We start from the raw sequence: 25,437 nt of genomic DNA, 5'->3' as shown, positions 1-25,437 counted from the left end.
TTTTTGTGTTGTTTATTTTGTTTTGGTTAGTCTAGTTTTTGGCTTTTAGTTTGTGTTTTGGGAGGGTGGGGGGTTGAAACGGGGTTTGGAGTCTCTCCCTGCGGGGGAATGCGACTTTTTTGTCGTATTCCCCTTCTCTGTCTCCGTCTGCGCTGAGGCCTAATGGAGCTGAAGACCTCGAGGCTCCGGAGGCAGAGCCCGTCAGGACTCGCCCTGAGCTCGCTCCCGTGAGGGTGGTCCGGCTCAGGGCTGGAACAGTGCTCCCGTGAGAGGCTGTGGCGCTCTCGTGAGGGCGGCCAGCCCAAGGGTGGAACGAGGCTCCCGTCGGAGCGACCGAGCTCGGGGAGGTGCGGCGCTCGCAGCCCGAGGGAGGTTCGGCGCCCATGTTGGGGCGGCCCAGCCCGAGGGAGAAGCGACGCCCAAGTCGGGGCGGCCCGGCCGGGGGGAGAAGCGACGCCCAAGTCGGGGCGGCCCGGCCCGGGGAAGAAGCGACGCCCATGTCGGGGCACCCGGCCCGGGGGAGGTTCGGCGCCCATGTTGGGGGCGGCCCAGCCCGAGGCTGAAGACGGCACGGTACTCACGTGAGGGTGGCTGGGACGGTGTTCTGGCGGTGGTGGCCTGAGTCCGGGGTTCGGCCACGGGCCAGCGGCTGCGTCTGCAGGACTGGTGGGCGGCAGCTTCGACCACCCCGGGCCGCGCGCGGTGTTTGAGCCGCGGGACTGATTTATAACATCGCCCGGGGGGTATCGCCTCAGCGCAGAGGGAGAAGAGGAGGGAAGAGACTGCAGACCTAAGACTTTTGCCTCCATCACAGTGAGAAGATGCTGGGTGGACTCACTGTGGTGGATGTTAATATGTGTTTATTGTTGTTTTTTTATTGTATTATATGTATGACTGCTGCAATTTCGTTCAGACTTCGGTCTGAATTACAATAAAGGCATATCTATATCTATAACCCATGTTTTGTAAACCTGCAACATTACGTTCTAACTTTTATGTTACGTGACGTTACTTTCTTCCCTCTGGCTTCACAATCTGCAACTTCAAACTTATCTCACACCTGCTCTTATCTCTGGCCTTTGAAAGAAACTCTCAGCTATGTCCATCTAATGCCTGCCATGCATTGTCCTGCATCTTCCTTTTTCCAGCTTTCACCTCCCACCCTAAAATCAGTCTGAAGAAGGGTCCCGACCTGAAACGTCACCTATCTGTGTCCTCCAGCGATGATCCCTGAGTTACTCCAGCACTTTGTGTCCTTTTATGTTCTGTGCCTTGACCTATGAAGGCTAGCATGCCATAAGTCATCTTTACCACCTATCTGCCCAAGTTACCGCATGCTGGGAACTCTGCACTTGAACCTCAAGGTCCTTCTGTTCATCAACATTTCTTAGTGCATTTCCATTTACTGCAAGTGTCCTACTCCTAGTTGATTTCCCATTATACCATTGTGATGGGTTGACCTGTAATCTACTCAAGTAAATCAAACTGCTTGGGTATATGCAGCATTCAATTGCATCTATTCTTGGTCCTCTTGTGGAATAGGGACCCAGCTTCAAACCCCTTCCTTGTGATGCCTGAGAGAAGGCAAGCAGAGTGTAGGTGGTGTTAATGCAATTAACTCCAATGTATATATAAAAAAATATCCAAGCTTTACCTTCAGACCTCCAATTCATATATCATAACTATATTACTTATACAATGGGAAAAGTCAGGCATCTATTTAAGTAATTACTAAATTAAAATTGAAATCCTGTCATCAAATTAATCAATTACTGACCAATTTAATTGTTGTATTAGGGAGTAATTCATTCTTTAAGTGCATGTTCTCCCAGTGACCGCATGGGTTTCCACTAGGTGCTCTGGTTTCCTCCAACATCCCAAATATACGAGCAGGTGTGTAGGTTAATTGGCATCTGTAAATTGCCCCTTGTGTTTTGGAGTAGATGAGAAAGTGGGATTACATAGAACTAGTGTGAATGAGTGATCGAGGGTCAGCATGGACTCGTGGGCTGAAAGGCCTTTTTCCATGCTGTATCTCTAAACTAAACCATATATTTATCTTAGGAACAAAGAACTGCAGATGCTGGTAAATTCACAAAAGGTCACAAAAATGCTTGTAATTTTTTTGCATGACATGTTGAGTTATCTGCTGGTAACTCAGCAGGTCAGTCAGCATCTCTGGATAGGTGATGTTTTGGAGTCCGTTTAGATGGGTCTCAACCCAAAAGTCACCTATCCATGTTCTCCAGACATAATGCCTGACCAGTTAAGTTACTCCACCTCTTTGTGTTCTTTTATTTATCTTAGGATCTCTCTGCAGAAGGTTCAGTCCCAGTGGAATATTCTGTTCCTAACATGTAGATGATGACCCATAAAGATATCCCCTCCCAAAAAATCCAAATCATGATCACAAAAGCATTTACAGTCCATTGAGGAATAAAGCTCAGGCAGACCAAACAAACATCTGAAGAAGGGTCCTGACCTGAAATGTCCTCCATAGATGCTGCCTGATCTGCTGAGTTACTCTAGCATTTTATGGTCTATGCAATATTCCAGCATCTGCAGTTCTTTGTGTCTACAAACATATGGACACGTGACTTCACTCATTTAAGAGTTGTAAAGTCACGGCCCAGTGCAACAAATGTAAATCCTGCTGGTTCTTTACTTCGAATAAACAGGTTGAAAAATTGTCTTGGCTCTGGTCCCGTTGCCGATGGAAACATCAAGTGATATTATTCTATTATAGTCCATGCCCATATAAAGATGTTGCTTCACAGGGAGGCAAGTGAGTTCACCTTCTCCATAAGAAGTTTCAGCTAATTTCAGGGCAGCTTGGTGGCACAGTGGTAGAATATCTGCCTTACAGTACCAGAGACCCAGGTTCGATCCCGACTACGGTTGCTGTTTGTAGAGAGTTTTTACGTTCTCCCCAAAACTGCATGGGTTTCCCCGGGCACTCTGGTTTCCTCCTACACGCAAAAGACGTACAGGTTTGTAGGTTAATTGGCTGTGGTAAAAAGATTGTAAATTGTCCCTAGTGTGTAGGATAGTGCTAGTGTGTGGGGATAGCTGTAAGGGCCTGTTTCCACGCTGTATCACTAAACTAAAGTAAACTATACTAAAATTCTCTCTTTGACACGATTGCATCTACATAGCTATGCAATCATGCAAAGCAACAGCAAACCTGATGCTGACCGCAATGCAGAAAGCTACAACCACTACTCTCAATAATGGAACACATTCACAATTCAGGCTCTCACTGTTTAGTTATTCAGTCCCTTTTAATTAAATTAATCACTTAATGTAATTAATTGGCCGAGGCTCGGAATGTCATTATTAATATACCAGTTACATTAATAATTGGCTTTGTGTCTCTGTTAAATAATTAATTGTTCCAGAGGGGTCTCATCTTCGATTTGAGCTGATGTGTACACCAGAGCAAGATTTTTCATCTGCATTTGTGATTAATTTTGCTGCCTCACAACACTATTCCACTTCCATTCTTGGGCTGTTTACTTACATCTGATAGATGTGCATCAAGAACAATGGTAATTACTCTGAGAGCGGGTTCTTAGAAGTTTGTAACAAAATGTAGTCACAGTTCCAACTTGCTTAACTTTTTTTTTTAAACTCCCAGGATGAACGTATTCTGATGTCAGGATTTATTATCAATCCTAAATTAGTCCTGATTGTAGCATTATTGTGCTGCAGTCCGCAATTGAAGATACTGTACCTTTACTAACAGAGATTCAGGACTTTAGTCATAGTCATACAATGTGGAAATAGGCCCTTCATCTCAAATCATCCAGACTGATCTAGATGTCTATCTAGGTTAGTCCCCTTTTGCCCATCCCTCTAAACATTGTCTCTCCCACATACCTGTCCAAATATCCCTTGAACATTGTAATTCTACCCAGTTCTACATCTTCCTCTGACAGCTCGTTCCACATACACACCACCCTCTGTGTGAAAAGGTTGCCCCCCCAAGCTCTCTATTATATCTTTTCTCTCTCACCTTAAATCAGTGTCCTCTAGTTTTATGCTCCCCTACATTATGGCAAAAAAAAGCTCAATGCCGATGGAGGAACAGCAATACTTTTCCAAGTAAGGAAGACACAGGCTTTGGAGGAGAGCGTACAAGGCCTAGCATTTCTATGCATTAATATCTCTGTTGTTCTAGGCAACATGGAACTCCAGGAAATAAGGGCATAAGATGGGGCTACAATGAGCTGCGAGGAAGGAAAACCATGATCATAAAATCATAACACATAGGAATTGAATTAAGCTATTCAGCCCATTGAGGCTGATCCATTTAAACCCCTCTAAACCCCATTCATCCAACTTCTCCCGTAACCTTGGATACCCCAACTATTCAAGAATCTATCAATCTCTGCTCTGCACAGAAGAACCATTCTCTCATCCACGGGAATAAAGTGATAAAGCTGCCGCTATTGCATTGCTGCAAGGCCATGTGAGGTAGCGCCACCAAATATATTTGGATGATGTTGCCATTGTGGGTGATAGCTGGCGGTGCATGCAAACTGAGAAGTGCACCTGTGCCTCTGATCAAGCAAATTAACGCTAGGTCCCCCAGTCCTTATAACTGGTTTAGTTTAGAGATACCGCGTAGAATCAGGACCTTCGGCCCACTGAGTTCACGCCAACCATACACTAGCATTATCTAAGATACTTGGGACAACTCTTACTGAGTCCAAATGACCTACAAACCTGTGGAATGCCTTTGGAATATGGGAGGAAACCGGAGCACCCAGAGAAAACCCACGCGGTCCAAGGAAAAACGTCCAAACACCATTAGTCAGGATCGAACCTGGGTCTCTGGTGCTGTAAGGCAGCATCTCTACCGCTGCACTACCCTGCCACCAAGTGAACTGATTGAGCAAATGGATGCGAGGGTTCCAATCCTTATAGCTGGTCAGTGTGAATGATGTCTAGTATGTCTAGTGGCATGTGAATCATACAAGAACATGGGGGGGGGGGGGGGGGGGGAGATATAAAAAAATTGAAAATGCTAGATAATGCTCTGACCTTGACTATGCACCCAAGGCCAGTGATGTTTTGGTTGGATTGCATCCAGGTCCACTGGGCTTGACTCCTGGCATTCATTTCCACAGCTGTCTCCACCTGCTGCCATTTCAGCGTGCTGCTGGAGGATCTCCTGGCATCCAACTAATCCACGGCCGCTCTCTCTAATCAGATCAAATTTCGCTAAGCGCTCAGTCACTTTGGCCTTAATTATAGCTTACAATAACTTCCACATAACAGATGTTAATGTAACAGGCTTATCATTTCCTCTCTCACCTTTCCGAAACAATTTAGATATTATTGCAATTTTTCTACCCAAAGGGACAATTCCTGGATGGAGAGTATCTTGGAAGATTACAGCTAAAGCATCAATAATTTCCTCACCTAATTTCTTTGGATCCCATCAGGGGCTGAAATAATCATGTCCTGGGGATTTTTTATAGTCTTTAGTATCATTATATTTTTCTCATCCAGCATTATTTCTTACTTTGGTGAATTCCAGTCCCCGAATCCCAAACATGATGGTAGATATTGAGAGCTGGGAACCCGTTGTCGGAACCCTGCAGGCATTGTCAAACAGCTGATGGATTTGTACTGCCGCTGGAATGCAGTGGGAGATCTCCATTTTACTGAGATCTCCCCACCCCTTACACTGGGGTAATCGCCTCTTGGCTTCTAATGCAGGCACTGCCTCCCGTTCATTACAGTGGGATTTGTCGGCCTCTGGATATAAAGGTCGGCTCTCTTATTCAAAGATCATTTCAGTTTAGTTTAACGTTTTTAATTATTTGTATCTTCAGCTTTTTTATTTCAAAACTAAGTTTTAATAATTTAATGCATAAAATTAATGACTTCAGCTTTAATGGTCTTTAAGTGCCTTTGAACGTTAGAGATACTGAAAGCTATTTCAAGGAACTGGGCAGTTTTACAGCCAAGAAAGCCAGGGACAGGGCTTTCCCAGCTGTTGATGTTATCAGGGGCTTCCTGCAGCAGGACTTTGTCACCGTGCTAAAGGGTTATAGAGTCATTCAGCGTGGAAATAGGCCCCTTGGCCCAACTTGCCCACACTGACCTACATACCCCATCTTCACAAGTCCCACATGCTCCCCCTCAACCTTTCCTATCCATGTAACTGTCCAAATGTCTTTTAAATGTTGTTATAGTATTAGCCTCAACTACCTCCTCTGGCAGCTCGTTCCATAAAACCACCACCCATTGTTTAAAAAAAACTGCTCAGATTCCTATTAAATCTTTCCTTTTACTTTAAACCTATGTCCCCTGGTTCTTGATTCCCCTACTCTGATTCAAAGACTCTGTGCATCTACCCTATCTATTCCCCTCATTATCTTATACACCTCTATATGATCACCCCCTCATTTGCACTCAAAGGAATAAAGTTGTAGCCTGCCCAACCTCTCCCTGTAGCTCATGCACAAGTCCTGGCGACTTCTTCATAAATATTCTCCTTCGAGCTTAGCAACATCCTTCCTATGGCTGGGTGACCAAACCTGCCATTGGAAGGTACACAAAAATGCTGGAGAAACGCAGCGGGTGCAGCAGCATCTATGGAGCGAAGGAGACAGGCAACGTTTCAGGCCGAAACCCTTCTTCAGACTATTGCTATTAAAGTCCTGATTTCACTCAGTCCATCCACTGGGCAACCAGAATCTTCCAATGAGTGACATTTGCCCTCTGCACCTGGACCTGCCAAGTACTGGCACAGGGCCACAGGCTGTGTTTCTAGGTTCAGGGCCCATGTAGCAAGGTTCAACAAATTATTAATATTTGTGCATCATGAGTGATAATGCCCATTTGCTCTGCTGCAAAGACTGACAGAGAAATTATTCAACAAATGTGCAGTTTCTATACTTTCACTTATAGTGCTGCCCGATCCTCCTGTTTGTGAAGGTGGTTTTGATCCCTGCTTTCTTCTAAGATGACAATAAAAGTCTTTATATCCATTACGAGTTTCAATTGATGATCATTTCAGTGAATTCTGGAGAATGATTACGACAGATCGAGGCCATTCAGCTCCACCTAATAGCAATCATCTATTTTTAGCCCATCCGTAATCGCAACATTTTCCGTTGTTGATCTTCACTGCATTTCTCATCGGTAAAGACTGATTCAAAATATTCTTCCAGCATGTCAGCCATACCCACTGCTGCCCTGAGTAGATTTCCATTTAGTCTCTAACAGCCTCACCTCTCCTTGTACAATTTAATTTGTTCACATGCCCTCTGGATTCCCTTCTTCACAAGTCCCACATGCTCGCGTTTGCTCCACATCCCCCTCAACCTTTCCTATCCATGTAACTGTCCAAATGTCTTTTAAATGTTGTTATAGTATTAGCCTCAACTACCTCCTCTGGCAGCTCGTTCCATAATACCACCACCCATTGTGTAAAAAAACTGCTCCTCAGATTCCTATTAAATCTTTCCTTTTACTTTAAACCTATGTCCCCTGGTTCTTGATTCCCCTACTCAGATTCAAAGACTGTGCATCTACCCAATCTATTCCCCTCATTATCTTATACATCTCTATATGATCACCCCCTCATTTGCACTCAAAGGAATAAAGTTGTAGCCTGCCCAACCTCTCCCTATAGCTCATGTTATGTTTGAAGCCTGTCTTTTATTTTGCTCTCTCTTTATCTCTTTTGTAATTTGCCCTACAAACCTCCTGCTTTCTCTCTGGTTATCATGTATTACCCTGGTGTTGCCACATGTTCTTTGTTCTACTCGTTTTTTTGCTCAATCTTCCGGACCATCTGTGGAACCGTACCTGTCCCCAGCCACCTCTGCCTTGGGTATATACCTGGATTGTAGCTGAAACCTCTCCAGTTTAAAGGATCCCATTCTTTAACTAGGGCAAAGCCTGCCAAGCTTTGATTCCAACTCACCCAGGCCAGATCTGTTCACATCCCATTGATGTTGGCACTTTGCCAGTTGACTAATTTTACCTTGGAGTGGCTAATGTCCTTTTCCAGAGCTATTGTAAACTCAATGATATTATGATCATGATTTTCTAGACAGCCCCCCATAGATACTCACTCCACTTGGCCTGGCTCGTTTCCCAGAACCAAATCCAGAAACGCTGGTTTACTCATTGGGCCAAAAACATACTGATCAAGTCAGTCTTCCTAAATTCCATGCAGAAACTCCTTCCCACATTTTATCCCTCCCATTATTGCTACCCATATCTATATTTGGATAATTGAAGACCTTTAGACTTTAGATTTTAGAGATACAGCGCGGAAACAGGACCTTTGGTCCACCGAGTCCACGCCAACCAATGATCACACTAACATAATATATACAATAGGGACAATTTGCAATTTTTGTTACCAAAGCCAATTAACCTACAACCCTACACGTCTTTGGAGTGTAGGAGGAAATCAGAGCATTCAGAGAAAACCCATGTGAACGTACAAGCTCTGGACAGACAGCACCCGGAGTCAGGATCAAACCCGGGTCTCTAGTGCACTGTTGTGCCCTCTATTATAGTCATCCTAGATTTATGCATATCTCTAACTTCCTGCAAACGTACTCCTCAATATCCTTCCCTTGATTGGGAGCTATGGAATAGCACCCAATGATAAACTGCAAGAATGTAAGCACACCCCTATTGTTACTTAACTCTGTCCTTAATGGTTCCAGGACATCCTATCTTTCCAGCAGAGTAATATTTTTAATCAATGCTGCCACTCAGCTCCGTTCTTTCCTCCCTTCCCTGGTTTGCCCAAGCTCCCTGTACCCAGGTATAGTTAGCACCCATTAATGTCCCCTTCATTTGGCTTTGTCTCCCTTATTGTTATGACATTGTAATCTCTTATGGTTAATTGAGACAGAAGCTCAGCAACCTTGTATAATATAGAAACAAGGAACTGCAGATGCTGGTTATACCAAAAATAGACACAAGGTGCTGGAATAATTCAGCGGGTCAGGCAGCATCTCTGGAGAAAAAAGATGATTTTTTGGGTCGGTACTCTTCTTCAGTCTGAATCTGACTTCTTCAATAGCTCAGTCTGACAAGGTGTCCCAAACCGAAATGTCACCCATTCTTTTTCTCCAGAGATGCTGCCTGACCAGCTGAGTTACTCCAGCACTTTGTGCCTAAACTTGTAGAAGACATTGTCTAGGTTTTAGGTACATACCCCGTAAGCCATCTGTAGACCTCCTTGTTTTCCCTCCTGGTCTTGTACTGTATAAAAACATTGCTAAACATGCTTCAGCCTATTTCTAGGTGGTAATAACTTGTGAGAAAAGAGCTCCATGTGAAGAACCCACATTGTCCGGGAGCTGCAGATGATTGGAAGATAATCCCACAATGCCTTCAAAGATTTTCCAATGGGAAGTAGCCAATCTCCACACTTTTTCATCGAAAAGGAATTGCATAGTGCAGTAGAAGTGGCCCAATGCATTCAAATTTCAAAGCACTTGCTTCACAATAATTATAATTTGAGTCACAAATCACTGGTTCACTGAAGATAGACACAAGGTGCTGGAGTAACTCAGCGGGTCAGGCAGCATCTCTGGAGAAAAAGGATGGGTGATGTTTTGGGTCAGGACACTCTTCAGATATGGTTCACTGTTTGACCTTTATGATCCGCTATACTATTAGACTGTCCGCTGTGGGATATTACATGGAAAGGCATCTCATCCTTTATAATTTCTATAAAGAATGGAAAGAATATAAAGTCATTGTGGCAATAATATCATATTTCTCTGGGAACTTAAAGTTATGCAATATTGATGAAATGGCAATATTTAAACCAGTCAGGAGTTGCACAGTAATAAGACCCTTGGTATTTAGTCATGAATCAGTTAAGTTTAAATATAACTTATGTTAGTTAAATGAGCTCTATGTCTGAAGATTTGCGGAAATCAAGATCTGATGGCATCCCAACATCTGATTAACTCTAATAATTTTACATTGAATATGACTTTACAATTAGCCTTTTGTAGTGCAAAAGAATGCCATTGTGCCTTATATTTATATCAGAAAGCTTTGTCAGTGATTTGCTGGATGTTGTAATTAGGATGGCTGCCCTATAATCTGCAGTGTGCTGATTAAATGCCATTTCATCTGACAAACACGATCTTTATCCAGGAAATAGTTTGCAATCAGAATATTGGATCTGACATCAGAGGTAGCCACACAGCCGTCCCTCAGACTCCCTGCTTCAAAGGTCTTCTCGTCGCTATTATTGGTCTTCCTAATGATGAAGTATGACACTCGGTAAACAGAATCTGGACTGGTGCAGGGCTCTCTGCTTTTCTTGGCAAGGAAAGCTCTACTAGATGCCAAATCAATTTGGCTCTCATTAGGGTGGCTTTGCTGTGTATCTGCAAATGTTTTAGTGTCTGGCTGCGGTTTTGTTTAAATGAGGTAATTTCTCCCAAATCGTAGCCAACACCTGTTTCTGTTAACAGAGGCCTATGTGTATAACTTTATTTGAACCCACTTTTAGAAAAGCGCCGATCTTGGGTCAGACTAATTCCAAATCATGTCCCCTCAAACAGAAAGGAAGCAGTTTGTTATTGTGACACAATGCATCATTATCTGCACAATGTTGGAAACACAACCTAAATGGCTTTTGAAATATGCTCTCGGTTTCTTTAATCCATTGCTGTTACAGAATATTTTGGTTTGTCACTGTGGCTAATGTTCAAATGTTGTATATATGGGGGTTTTTTTTCAGATATAGAGCAGCTATTTATTTTTGTGTTTATTAAGAAACAATCAAAATATATCCACAGATAAAAATTGTCTGTAGCTCCGGTAGTTTCCAAGATGGCGTCGCGTGCACAACGCGAGGCTCTGCGTCTCCGTAGTTTTTTCAATTTAGTTTTTTTCTGTTAATAATTACCTTGGTTTTCGCCCGGAGCTCTCGAGCGAAGACTCTGTACGGCCGTCAGGAGCTACTGGAGCTCGGACGTCTCTACACAACGAGCCCCAGAAGCGACTTCCAACTGCCGCCGGAGATCGCCAGGACACCGTGGTCTAGCGGGCCAGCTCCCCCGACAGGAAGTGCCCGGAGGCGGCACAGGGACCGCAAACAAAGACGTGGGAAGCGGGGAGGCTATCGAGCTAGGCTGAAATCAAACCCGCACCAGCCAGCTCTGCCCAGCATTTTCCTCGCGAATGTCCGGTCCCTGGTGAGTAAAATCGACGAACTACGGCTGCGGATCACCACACACAGACGGATCGCCGACTGCAACGCCATGGTCTTCACCGAAACATGGCTCAACGATAACATCCCGGACAACGCCATCGAGCTGGAGGGGCGCACTGTCTTCAGGGCCGACAGAACAGCGGAGGACCAAGGGCGGCGGACTGTGCATTTATGTGAATAACACATGGTGTACAGACGTTGTTAGGATTGGTAGTCACTGCTCTGCTGACCTGGAATACCTGATGATGAAGTGCAGGCCCTTCTATCTGCCCAGAGAATTCACATCGACTGTTATCACTGCAGTCTATGTACCCCCGGACGCTAATGCCAGGCTAGCAATGGAAGAGCTGCAAGCTGCTATCAGCAAACAACTAACTGCACACCCAGAGGGGGCATTTATTGTTGCGGGTGATTTCAACCACTCCAACCTTAAAACTGCACTCCCCAGGTTCCATCAGCATGTTTCCTGCCCAACCAGAGGAAACAATATTCTGGACTTAGTATATACTAATATTACTGAAGCCTACAAAGCCCTCCCCCTCCCCCACCTTGGACAGTCTGACCACCTCTCTCTGTTCCTGCTCCCCAAATACACACCTCTGATCAGACGTGTGAAACCTACCGTGAGGACAGTGAAGGTTTGGCCTGAGGGGGCTGTCTCTGTTTTACAGGAACAGTTTCAGCAAACAGACTGGAGTCTGTTTGCCACCCAGTCCACCTTTAACTCCCAAGTGGACATCAACTCATACACCTCAACAGTTTTGGACTATATAAAATTCTGCACTGATAACGTCACTACCCACAAAGAGATAAAGACCTTCCCTAACCAGAAGCCGTGGATGAGCAGGGAGGTCAGACTCCTGCCGAAGGCTCGCGATTCCGCTTTCAGATCTGGCAACACTGAGGGATACAGCTCATCCAGGGCCAATCTGAAAAAGGGAATTAGGAATGCTAAACTCAATCACAAACGGCGGATTGAGGAGCATTTCCAAAACAACTCCGACCTCAGGCGCATGTGGCAAGGAATCAAATCCATTGCCGATTACCATAAAGTTAACACCCCCCCCCCCAGACAACGCCTCCCTTCCTAACGAGCTAAACCATTTCTATGCTCGCTTTGACCGGGACAACAAAACTCCAGCCATCAAAGTTGCTCCACCCCCGAATGAACAACCCCTCAGTCTCTCCACCTCTGCTGTACAAGATGCACTGAGCAAGGTGAATGAGCACAAAGCTGCCGGCCCCGATGGCATCCCCGGGCGGGTGCTCAGGGCATGTGCTGGACAACTATCCCTGGTCTTCACTGACATTTTCAATCTGTCACTGGCCCAGGGTGTTGTCCCCACTTGCCTCAAGACATCAACCATTGTGCCAGTGCCCAAACAATCAGCTACAGGGAGTCTCAACGATTTCCGCCCAGTGGCACTCACCCCTGTCATTGCAAAGTGCTTTGAGCGGCTGATCTTGGCTCACCTCAAAGCCAGCCTCCCCCCCACACTGGACCCCCATCAGTTTGCCTACCGGACCAACAGGTCTACAGAGGACGCCATATCGGCGGCCCTACACTCTGCCCTGACCCACCTGGACAACAACAACTCCTACATCAGGTTGCTGTTCATTGATTTCAGCTCCGCCTTTAACACTGTCATCCCCGCCAGCTTGATCACCAAACTCAGGGGACTTGGCATCTCCACCTCCCTCTGCAATTGGACACTGGATTTCCTCACCAACAGACCACAGTCTGTTAGGGTCAACAACCTCACCTCCTCCACTATAACACTGAACACCGGCGTGCCACAGGGCTGTGTGCTCAGCCCTCTCCTCTACTCCCTCTTCACCCATGACTGCATCCCTAAGAATGGCTCCAACGCCATCATTAAATTTGCCAACGACACCACGGTGGTAGGACTGATCAGTGACAACGACGAGTCAGCCTACAGGGATGAGGTCCAGCACCTGGCAGCCTGGTGTGCCAACAATAACCTCGTCCTCAACTCCAAGAAGATGAAGGAAATTATTGTTGACTTCAGGAAAATCAGAGGGGGCAGACATACCCCCATCCATATAAACGGGATTGAGGTGGAGCACGTCTCCAACTACAAATTCCTCAGGGTACACATCTCGGAGGATCTGTCCTGGTCCCTCAACACCTCCAAGCTGATCAAAAAGGCGCAGCAGCGCCTTTACTTCCTGAGGAGGCTCAAGAAAGCTCACCTGTCCCCCCAGATCCTGACCAACTTTTACCGCTGTACCATCGAAAGCATCCTGACCACCTGCTTCACGGTATGGTACAGCAGTTGCACCGTAGCTGACAGGAAGGCACTACGACGGGTGGTGAAAACCGCTCAGTACATCATCGGTGCCCCGCTCCCTGCCATGGATGCCCTCCACCGAAAACGGTGTCTGAGACGGGCCGGGAAGATCATCAAAGACCCCTCCCACCCCAACCATGGACTGTTTGCCCTCCTCTGATCAGGGAGGCGGTACAGGAGCCTCAGGTCTCGTACTAGTAGGATGAGGAACAGCTTCTACAACAACACTATCACATTGGTGAACTCGGAGTCCCGCCGATAGATTTCTCCAGTCTCTCCGTCCACATTGTTTGCTTATTCTGTATTTTTATTTCTATATTGCACTATTACTACGGACTGACGCTAAACTGCATTTCGTTGTACCCATACTTGTATCTGTGCAATGACATTAAAGTTGAATTGAATTGAATTGAATTGAATTGAATTCTGGGCACATAACCAAGTAAGTACAGGCTGAACAAACTCAAACTGGGTGGACTCCAGGGACAGCTGATCCTTCATATGGACTTCAGTTATGTGCTGCCAGCCTCACTGGCAGTGACCCAGAGACAAGTCCTTGGATTGGAATTGATGGAAAGACCAGGAAAGGAGGGATAACCGGCCAATTATGGCCCTCTGGAGCGCTGCGGATGGGGAGAATTAATCCTGCTCCTTCTTTAGAGTTTAGGGATAGAGTGTGGAAATTGGCCCTTCGGCCCACCGAGTCCACGCCGACCATCGATCACTGGTACACTTGTTTTATGTTATCCCGTTTTCACATTCTACACACGAGGAGCAATTTGCAGAGGCCAATTAATTTGCAAATCGGCAGGTCTTTGGAATGCGGGAGGACACTAGAGCACCCGGAGAAAATCCACGCAGCCACAGGGAGAACGTGCAAACTCCGCACAGACAGCACCTGAGGTCAGGATCGAACCCAGGTCTCTGGTGCTGTGAAGCAGCAGCTCTATTCCTGCGCCACTGTGCCGCCCCTTCCTCTCCATATAACTCTGTGCCTGACAACAGTTGACAATTTTAGTTCCTGTTCAATGCCCCAAAAGTCAGCTTGGGTTTAATGAAGGGACCTCAGGTTAAAATCATTGTCCCCACCAAGAGTGAAATGTGTGAAAATGAAGGAAGTAAGGAATAAATAATTCGGTTAAACTGAGCAAGGAGCTGAAAAGCCACCAGGTCAAAGAAAATAAGCAAATCTAAAAGCAAATAGGGGCTCTGCTCTCTGGGAACATAATGAACATGGTTAGTTTTTTTTTAACAATACTTCAGAGATTATTAAGGAAACGTAATTGTAAGTAGAGTCACACTGAGACGTTGTGCAGCATGCCAATGTTTTCAACTAACGAAGCCAATGTAGATCTGATTTCACCCAGGCATGGCAATGTATGAAATATGGCATGGCATATCTAACAGCTACACGCAATCTGCCATTTTCAGTTAAAATAAATAAAACAAACTGAACTGCGTAAATTTGCTTGCTGCTTAGAACACAGAACAGTACAGCAAAAGAACAGCTCACAATGTCTGTGTCGAACATGATACCAAGGCCATCTCAAATTTAACTGCACGTAACCCATATCCCTCCATTCCCTGCATATCCATATGTCTACCCAAAAGTCTCTTAAGGGCCACTATCGTATCGGCCTCCACCACCACCCCTGCAGTGCATGACAGGCACTCACCACCCTCTTTGTAAAATACTGGCCCTGCACATCTTTGCCCCTCCCACCTTAAAACTATGCTCTTTAGTATTTGAATTGTCCACCCTGGGAGAAAGATTCTGAGTGTTTACCCTACCTCATCATTTTATAATTTGATTTATGCTTGCAGTATCGTCGCAAGTATTGTTACAGTTTTGTATCTAACAAACTATGACAAGCCTCTTCTCCACCGGCATCATTGACCATTTCTTACACCTCAGCTCTGGCTAAGGAACTGTGCTTTCACTGCTTTCCCATTCAAATACCACCGGGTGGCGCTTCGATGGCAGCCTCGCCTACAATCTGTCTGTCCTTTTCATCTTTTTTTGGTTATTTTTAGTGTGTTTAAAAGCTATGTGTTAATGTGGGGGAGGGGGTTGGAGGAAACTTTTTTTCAATCTCTTACTTTGCCGGAGATGTAATTGTTTTCCGGATTGTAGCTCTGCGGCCTAACATTGTGGAGCTGGAGGCCTTGCTCGGGACTGACTTTGAGCCCCACCGTTGGGCGAGGACTTACCATCGGAGTCAATTTCTTGCTTGTGAGCGACTTTAACATCAAGGGCTCGCAGTCTCGGGTTGAGACCGACGTCGGGAAGCTCCAAAAGCCACACGACATTCGACTAGCCCCGACCCGGGGTAGATCGCCCGGCGCGGGGAGCTGAGATTCCCCCCGATGCGGGAGGACAAAGAAGGAAGAGATTGAACTTTTTTTCGCTTTCCATCACAGTGAGGAATGTAGAGGAGTCACTGTGGTGGATAATTATGGTGAAATGTATTTTGTGTGTTCTGTTGCCTTTTATTGGTATGACTGTATGGCAAATCAAATTCCTCGTATGTTGCAAAACATACTTGGCTAATAAAGTATGATTATGGTTATTGTGATTATGATTATGATGATTCATTGAATGAGTAAAGATGGAGCAACTAAACTGAAATGCAAGGATTTGGCCTGCTGTTAGTGACATGGACATAAAAGATTTACATCAACAGTGACCAAACAAAATGCTCTTCTGATTACCGCCTGCAGCCTCCAGACCAACTTTGGTTCATAGCTCGATGTAGCAGCATATGTTAAACAAGAAGTTTTATTTTTCAACTTGGTGATTAGCAAAGATGGACTTTAGCCAGATGCCTGTCACTGAGAGCAAACTGTGAGTCACTCATTCAGATTATTTTGCCAAAATAATGGTGGAGAGGTGGGTAGGGGAGGGGGGGGGGGGGAGGAGTGGGAAGGAGGAGATGCAGCACAGTGGTGCAGTGGTAGAGTTGCTGCCTCACAGCGCTAGAGACCCGAGTTTGATCCTGACTATGGGCGCTGTCTGTAGGTTCTCAGAGTTTGTACGTTCTCCCTGTATCCGCTCCACTGCTACGTCACTGAGCCGCCCCAAACAGTGCCATTGGATGGCAAGGGGTGGCCAATGAGTGGACCAGGGGGACGTGGAGAGAGTGTTCCCTGTGGAAAGGGGTGGGAAGGAAAAGATGTGTCTGATGGTGAGATCACATTACAGCTGGCAGACAGGAAGGAAGGCGATGTGCTGGATGCTGAAACCCTTGAGCATTACGGGAAATCCAACCCTGTTCTGACTGGGAGTGGGAGTGGGAGTGGAAGTGGGAGGTGGGGGAAGTGGGAGTGGGAGTGGGAGACGGGGGGGAGTGGGAGTGGGAGGCAGGGGGGGAGGGGGAGTGGGAGTGGGAGGTGGGGGAAGTGGGAGTGGGAGGCGGGGGTAGTGCGAGTGGGAGTGGGAGTGGGAGTGGAAGTGGGGGGGGGGGGGGAAGTGGGAGTGGGAGTGGGAGGTCCAGGGGGGAGGTGAGAACAGAATTGGGAGAAATAGAATTGATGTGGGTTACGGCTCCATCTATCAGAGTAGAACATGGTGGTTGGTGTCAGGAGTCAATGGTGCAAAACTACCATCTGTGGGATTTTGAGTGAATACCTCAAAGTCAGAATTCTGTATAAATGTTCCCTGGAGGGGCAGGCTTTCATTCTTTAGTTTTTGACACGGCATGAAATGTAAATCCAACAACCAGCCAACCCTGACCTGAAACATGCCTCGTGGAGCCATGATCCATCATGCGTCAGCAATTCATACATCTACCTGACCTTCACTGTAGGTGCATTGAGACAGCATTGGCTCAGTTGGGCTGCAAACGTTATGCAGATACCATTTGCTTACAATTTCAAGCTCGAAACCCAACTCACGTGTTGTAGTTTGGCTCATGCAACTTGATAAATTGGTTAGGAAGGAACTGCAGATGCTGGTTTACACTGAAAATAGACATAAAATGATGGAGTAACTCAGCAGCTCAGGTAGCATCTCTGGAGAAAAGGAATAGTTGACGTTTCTGGCCAAGACCCTTCATCAATGAATAACAAATATTTCTGCTGGTTATAAAGACAAAGTCGGGATTCTATTTCTGCAAACCTACATTACAAATTTTCCACCATGTCAATGTAAAATTTATCCTGTCAATAGATACTTCTCATGATGGGATGGCAACCCCAGAGTGTACTCTTGTTCTACATGAGGCCAGTTCATTGGCTATATTTAAGAGGGAGTTAGATGCTGTCCTTGTGGCTAAAGGGATCAGGGGGTAAGGAGAGAAGGCAGGTACAGGATACTGAGTTGGATGATCAGCCATGATCATATTGAATGGCGGTGCAGGCTCGAAGGGCCGAATGGCCTACTCCTGCACCTATTTCTATGTTTCTATGTTTCTATGTTTCTATCAAACCTAACCCGAAACATCACCTATTCCTTTTCTCCAGAGATGCTGCCTGACCCAAGGAGTTACTCCAGCATTTTATGTCTATCTTTGGTAAATCGGTTACTGTGGCATGCAAGAGTCGAAGGTGTTTGCTGAAAATACACAGGGACGTCAAATGATGGGGTGAACCCTTGTGCAAACTGCTTTTGTGCTGCCTCTGCCAAAATGGGCGGCTGTTAAACAGCGAGCGTTGTGTGCCAAAGAGGCAGGTGAAACTTGGCATTTAACTGCAGAAAGAGTTACCAACCTGAAACTGCCAATTCCCAGTTTGTGCTCTTTGGTGGAATCTTTAATGACTTGTAAATCTGTTGCACATTGAGCCAGAGATCAGAATCCTCTGCAGAAATGCATTGTCTATTGCTGAAAGGGTAATGGGCCTGTCCCACTTAGGTGATTTTTTGGGCGACCACAGGCGACTGCCACAAAATTTTCAACGTTTAATTTTTTTTGCGACAGTGGTGACAATTTTTGCTGTTGTAGGTTGTCGTAGGTTGTCGCCAGGTGTCGTAGGTGAATTCCATTAAAATCAGTCCCTGGCAGTCGACTAAGTAGGACAGGCCCATAAACATCACTACTGTCTGTACACAATGGCATGCTAGGTTCAGCTGGAATCTTCAGTGATATTCTGGCAAGCACATGGACTTTGGTGATTGTTGCCCCAAGATTGGTAAAAAGTAGAATAGGGCTAAAGACCAGACAAAGTGATCAGGAGAATGGGCAATGGAATGGCTCTCACTAAATACCTTCAGAGAGCATAGGCACCATGTCAGAGGAGCAATGAGGAGATGTTGATTACCCAGACGAGGTAATGATGGATAGACACAAAATGCTCGAGTAACTCCGTGGGACAGGGAGCATCTCTGGAGAGAAGGAATGGGTGACATTTCGGGTAGAGACCCTGTAATGATGGAGATCTGCCACAGTCCTAAATACAATTGCAAGGAACTGCCGATGCTGTTTTAAAAAAAAAGACACAAAGTGCTGGAGTAACTCAGCGGGTCAGGCAGCATCTCTGGAGAACATGGATAGGCGTCATGGACAGGACCTTCAGAGAGATATAGGCCAAATGCGGGCAAATAGGACTGGCTTAGATGGGGCATCTCAGCCAGCATGGACCCTTCTTCAGTAAGAGTGTCCCGACCCAAAATGTCGCCCATCCATGTTCTCCAGAGCTGCTGCCTGACTCACTCAGTTACTCCAGTACTTTGTATCATGGATACGGATCGTTTTTTTTAATTTTTTGTTAAACTTAGGCTGGCCTTTATTTCTCTTTTTGCATCCCAGCGAAAAGTGGAGCTGTGAGGGATGTCTTCGGGAAGACAGCTAGACACGTAGTTTAGAAACAAAGAACTGCAGATGCTGGTTTATACCAAAGATAGACAAGTGCTGGAGTAATGCAGCAGGTCAGGCAGCATCACTGGTGAAAAGATATGGGTGACATTTTGGATCGAGGCCCTTCTTCAGACTATACTTTTCCTATTCATGTACCTGTCTTTTAACTGCTGTTACAATACCTGCCTGGACCATCTCTTCTGCCAGCTCATTCCATATACCCACCACCCAATGAGTGAAATAGTTGCCTCTCAGGTTCGTATTAAATCTTGCCTCTCACACCTTAAACATATGTCCTCGTGCTTTTGATTCCCCAACTCTGGGTACAAAGACTCAGCACATTCACCTTATCTATTCCCCACATGATTTTGTCCACCTCCATGAGATAATCCATTAGCCACCTGCGCTCCAAGCCTGTCCAACCTCTGCCCCTCGAATCCTGGCAACATCCTCATAAATCTTCCCTGCACTCTTTCCAGCTTAATGACATCCTACCGATAGAAGGGTGACCAATAGTCCATCTGAAGAAGGGCCCTGACCAGAAATGTCACCCATCCCTTTTCTCCAGATATGCTGTCTAACCCACTGAGTTACTCCAACACTTTGTGTTTATTTTTAAAATACTCCAAGTATGGCCTCACCAACACTATAGCAGGAGTACCTTCACTGACACTACTGCTGAAGTATCTTCACTGACACTACTGCTGGAGTATTTTAACTGTACACTACCACCAGAGTATCTTCACTGACACGACTACTACAGTATCTTCACTAACACTACATGAAGAAGTGTGGAAACAGGCTCTCATGCCCACCGAGTCCATGCTGACCAGCAATCACCCATACACTCAATCCATCTTACACACTAGGGAAACTTACAGAAGCCAATCAACCTACAAACCTACACATCTTTGGAATGCAAGAGGAAACCGGAGCACCCGGAGAAAAACCAACGCTGTCACAGGGAGAACATTCAAACTCCACACAGGCAGCACCCGTAGTCAGGATCGAACCCGGGTCTCTGGCGCTGTGACGCAGTAACTCTACCCCTGGTTCACTGTGCCGCCCCTGGAAACCTCTGAAACCACTGGATTATGTAGGCGTGAGTTGGTCACACACCATGATCCCAGTGTACATTTTCCAATTTCTTCTCCAAAGTGCCTCCTTTCCTATTTATTTAAAATGTCTTGAAAATCGTTATTGGAGGAGTGCGCTGCTGTATTTCTTTAACATCACAGCGTATGCTCCGAAAGTGAGTGCTAAATTTCCAGCCAGGCGGGAGCCGAACAACATAAACAAGTTCTGCCTGGCTGGAAGCAGAGCTGAAGTCACTACTTTCTGACGGGAACTGCACTGTGTCTGCTCTCTGGGAAGCAACAGCTAATTGAAGTTTTCTTTTAGAGGAAGTATGTTCTGATAAGCATTTCCATTCGAATAATGCGAATAAAATACAAATTCAAACTTCAATCCTTGGAAATCTGATTTTCCTTAAATGAAAGCAATAACGCATACTTGTACATTCTAAGCCAGACGTCACTTTTTGTGGTGATGTTGAACTTTCCATTGAAGTTTCCATTCTGTGGGTGGGGGTGAAGTCATCGTAACACATCAATAAGGCTGGGTCATGGATTCCTGAATTACCACATGCAGCTGATTAGTACACTGGCAGCCGCTGCCAAAGAGAACGTTCATTTTTCCATTGAAGCAATCAGTTCAGCTGAAACATTTCAAGCAGGGATTTATGTTAAAGATAGACACAGAGTGCTGGTGTAACTCAACGAGCTAGGCAGCATATCCGGAGAACAAGGATGGGTGACGTTTCGGGTTGGGACCCATTTCAGACTGAAGGAGGGTTCCAACCCGAAGCGTCACCTATTCCTTTTTTCCAGAGATGCTGCCTGACCTGCTGGATTGCTCTAGTATTCTGTGTCTATCGTTGGATAATTCAGTATCTGCAGTTCCTTCCTACACAGTTACTTTACCTTGTTACATTGCCTCAGCGGGTCTGGCATCTCTGGAGAAAAAGAATAAGTAACATTTCGTGTCATAACCCTTCTTCAGACTGAAGCAGGGTCCCGACCTGAAACATCACCCATCCTTTTTTCCAACGATGTTGCCTGATGTTGTCTATTTTTGGTATAAACCAGCATCTGCAGTTCTTTGAGTCTGAAGAAGGGTTTCGGCCCGAAACGTCGCCTATTTCCTTCGCTCCATAGATGCTGCTGCACCCGCTGAGTTCCTCCAGCAATTTTGTGTACCTTCTGCAGTTCTTTGTTACTTCATACAGGGATTATGGTACTGTGGTTGAAAAACCAGATAACCATTGTGATGTACCATTGGGAGTGGGGAAATGGTGTCCATTATTGCCAATTGTCCACTATGACCAAATGAGGGGGGTAAATATTAACTAGTTTAACCCAAGGCAGGGTGCGAAGAAGTGTGGCGTTAAGGAGGGTTGAACTGGGAGAAATTCACAGGCCAAGGAGTTGCAGTCCCCGGCCCTACGAGCGTCAAGAGTCAAGAGTGTTTTATTGTCAAATGTGTCCTGATAGCAGAACAATGAAATTCTTACTTACAGCTTCAGCACAACAGATATGTAAACATAGTACTCTGCAAAACCCCAATAACAAAATATGTTCAGTAGAGAGAAAGAGAGAGAGAGAGAGAGAGAGAGAGAGAGAGAGATTTTATATATATATATATATAAAAAGATATATATATATGTATGCATAAATATATATATAAAGATATATATAAATATATATGTGTGTGTGTATATATATATATACACATATATATGCACACACACACACACATATATATATATATATTTATATGTATATGTATCTATGTATATATATATACATAAAGATATATATATATATGCGTGTGTGTGTGTATATATATATACATATACATATATACATATACATATATATATACACACATATATATATATATTTATATGTATTTGTGTGTATATATACGCATGCGTGTGTGTGTGTATATATATATATATATATATATACTAGACCAATTCCAATATTGGTGGCCAGTGGGGGGGTTCTGGAGCACTAGTATGGGTGTTGTGGGCCGAAGGGACTAGTTTCTTGAGGGCTAGTATGGACGTTGTGGGCCGAATGGACTTGGGATGGCAGCTCAGTCACTCAGTCATGGTGGGCTGGCAGTTCACTCACTCATGGCTGGTGGACTGGCAGTTGACTGACTCATGGCTGTTGGGCTGGCAGTTGACTCACGGCTGATGGGCTGGCAGTTGATTGACTCACGGCTGCTGGACTGGAAGTTCACTCATGGCTATTCCTTGAAATACCATTTCAAGCAGAGAGCAGGCCACGAAATTCAAATGCAATTTCATACCATTTCAAGCAGAGTGTAGGCCATCAAATTCAAATGTAATTTCATACCATTTGGGTTTATACTCCTGCCCCCCCGGAAGGGGTGTTACCTACATCATGGTGATTGACAGGCGAGAGGGCCAATCAGCTGATCTCAAGATTTTTTAAAACATTCATAACTTTGTTATTTTTCATCGATTGGAAAAATCCTCAGGGCTGCCTCAGCGGAGGAGGACTGTGAGTAAGATGGCGAAAAATCATAGCGATATATGGTAGCGATTTTTCTAAAATCAATTTACAGCGCTACACTCTCTCCCCGCCACCACCATCTCTCTGCTGCTCAACGCTGCACCATGCGCTGCCCGCCTGTCGTCAACACAAACAAACCAAAATCCATTATAAAGAGGTCCGTAATAATGAGGGCAGGCTATATTGAGGATGCAATTGTTATTAAATCCGACAACAGCTTTATAAGTACAACTGCCGTAGTGATTATAACGTGTAAGCTTTTGGCTTTGGAGTAAGCTCCAAAAAATGCATTGTGTAAGATCTTTAAGCAGCCGTGTGTTTATTAACCATTGGGGCTTGTGTTAGATAGACACAAAATATTGGAGCAACTCAACAGTTCAGGCAGCATCTCTAGAGAAAAGCAACAGATGACACAATGATGCAGTGGTAGAGTTGCTGCCTTACAGCACCAGAGACTCGGATTCAATCGTGCCAATGGATGCTGTCTGTACTGAGTTTGTATGTTCTTCCTTTAACCGCATGGGTTATCTCCCAGTACTCCGGTTTCCTCCCAGACTCCAAAGATGTACAGATTTGTAGGTTAATTGGCTTTGGTAAAATTGTAAATTGTCCCTAGTGTGTAGGATAGTGCTAGTGTATGGGGTGATCGCTGGTCGGTGTGGACTCAGTCTGTTTCCACGCTGTGTCTCTAAAGTCTAAAGTAAAATCTAAAAGTGACATTTCAAGTCTGGGGAAGGGTTCCGGCATGAAAGGGCACCTATTCCTTTTCTTCAGAGATGTTGACTGATCCGTTGAGTTGCCTCAGCATCTGCAGTTCATTCTACATGCGCTTGTGTTAAATTGTACTGGAATGGTTCTCGGCTCAGCAAGGGTTAGGCTGGGAGAGGGTAACAATAGCGCTGTTGAAAATCCACTGCTCATTCCTTTTGGGAATGTGATGGACAACTGATCAAACACATAATTGGCTTATCAACAGATCACATGGCATTACAGAGCCATTGACAGCATAATGTGAAGTCAGCTTAGTTGTGGACATCAGAGGCTCACAGTAAGTAGTTGCTTCCTGCACTGGAAAAGGGTGCATTGTGGCTTTTTACAGGCGTTGGTGGTGGGGCTGTTGTTTATCTTTTATCTCTTTTAACGACTAAATTTGGGGGAGTAAGCACCAACATTTGGCAAAAGAGTCTTTGTTTAACGGATGGCACTTTAGAGGACAATGGGGACACCAATGGGAGACAGACTCAAAAAGCTGGAGTAACTCAGCGGGACAGGCAGCATCTCTGGAAAGAAGGAATGGGTGATGTTTCTGGTCGAGACCCTTCTTCAGACTTTGAATTCCCGGGGTGGCAGGACTGACATATGATGAAAGAATGGGTCGACTGGGCTTTTATTCACTAGAATTTAGAAAGATGAGTGGGGTCTTATAGAAACATATAAAATTCTTATGGGATTGGACAGGCTAGATGCAGGAAAAATGTTCTCACTGTTGCGGGAGTCCAGAACCAGGGGTCACAGTTTAAGAATAAGGGGTAGGCCATTTAAGACTGAGATGAGGAAAAACTTTTTCACTCAGAGAGTTGTGAATCTGTGGAATTCTCTGCCATGGAAGGCAGTGGAGGCCAATTCACTGGATGTTTTAAAGAGAGAGTTAGCTATAGCTCTTAGGGCTAACGGAATCAAGGGATATGGGGAGAAAGCAGGAACAGGGTACTGATTTTGGATGATCAGCCATGATCATATTGAATGGCAGTGCTGGCTCGAAGGGCGAAATGACCTAGTCCTGTACCTATTTTCTATGTTTCTATTATTAATATATTATTAATCTTAATATTAACAAGATTATTAATGTACCTATGATGGGCTGATACCCTTTACTGCTAACTAGACACAAAATGCTGGAGTAACTCAGGAGGTAAGTTATCATCTCTGGAGAATAGGAATGGGCCACATTTCGGGTCGAGACCCTTCTTCAGACGGATGAGTAGCCCATCAGTAACCCAACCTAGACCATTTTTACAATGGATAGTAGCTTTGATTGTCTTTCCCAATCAACTTGTAAGTTGGTAGTGTTATTTGATACAAATTCACCGCTTCCCAATAAGTAATTTTAACAATTACGTGTTATTGGCCCATTAATACAGCCATTCTGTAACCATTCTTAAACGACTTGAGTCTTGATGTTAATGCCTGTCTGCAATAGACAATAGACAATAGGTGCAGGAGTAGGCCAGCACCGCCATTCAATGTGATCATGGCTGATCATCCCCAATCAGTAACCCGTTCCTGCCTTCTCCCCATATCCCCTGACTCCGCTATCTTTAAGAGCCCTATCTAGATTTCTCATGAAAGTATCCAGAGAACCGGCCTCCACCACCCTCTGAGGCAGAGATACAACATATCCTATTGTATATGTTATCGGAGGATTCTCACATCTACTTTTCTTACCATTGCCTCTGGACTGTGCAAGAAACTAATTGAAATTAATGGTTTGCTTGATAGACTTCCTT

The sequence above is a fragment of the Amblyraja radiata genome, chromosome 9 (assembly GCF_010909765.2).
Source record: "Amblyraja radiata isolate CabotCenter1 chromosome 9, sAmbRad1.1.pri, whole genome shotgun sequence".
Taxonomy (NCBI): Eukaryota; Metazoa; Chordata; class Chondrichthyes; order Rajiformes; family Rajidae; genus Amblyraja; species Amblyraja radiata.
Note: the sequence above shows the minus strand (reverse complement) of the source record.